The sequence below is a fragment of the Littorina saxatilis genome, linkage group LG16 (assembly GCF_037325665.1).
Source record: "Littorina saxatilis isolate snail1 linkage group LG16, US_GU_Lsax_2.0, whole genome shotgun sequence".
Lineage (NCBI taxonomy): Eukaryota > Metazoa > Mollusca > Gastropoda > Littorinimorpha > Littorinidae > Littorina > Littorina saxatilis.
In genome coordinates, this window is record NC_090260.1 from 38754089 (window position 1) to 38754646 (window position 558).

Below are 558 nucleotides of genomic sequence, written 5' to 3' on the forward strand. Positions count from 1 at the left end.
CAATTGACTTCGAAAGTCCAGGCCACCAGACACTGATCTTGGCGAGAGCCCGGCACTTGACTATTCCTTGATGACCTTGATGAAGTCGCTGAAGGATGTCTGACTGGAGCTTTTTAGGTATGACCACTCTACTCTGGAACATCAGCAAACCCTGTTGGACGGTGAGGTCATGCCGAGCTGTCCAGTATGCTCTCAGTTGTTGATCTTTCCTTGCTGACTTTCCCTGCGGTTTTGCAGCAGTTGGCTATCTTGCTGCAGATCTCATCTCTGTTTTGCTCCGCACTTATCTCCTCCATTCTCTTATCTGTAGCAGGAATCGACTCAATGACTGACTGGACGAACATTATTGTCTCGACCTCCATTTGACGATCCTGTTCAGCAGGAACACCACCAGGAGCCCGAGACAGTGCGTCCGCAGTCACCAGGTTCTTTCCCGCTGTGTAGATAATGTCGTATGAGAAACACAGTGTTCTCATACGAAAGCGTTGGAGGCGAGGAGTGAGCTCATCAATCCTGTTTGTCTTCATGATAGCCAGGAGAGGTTTGTGGTCTGTTTCA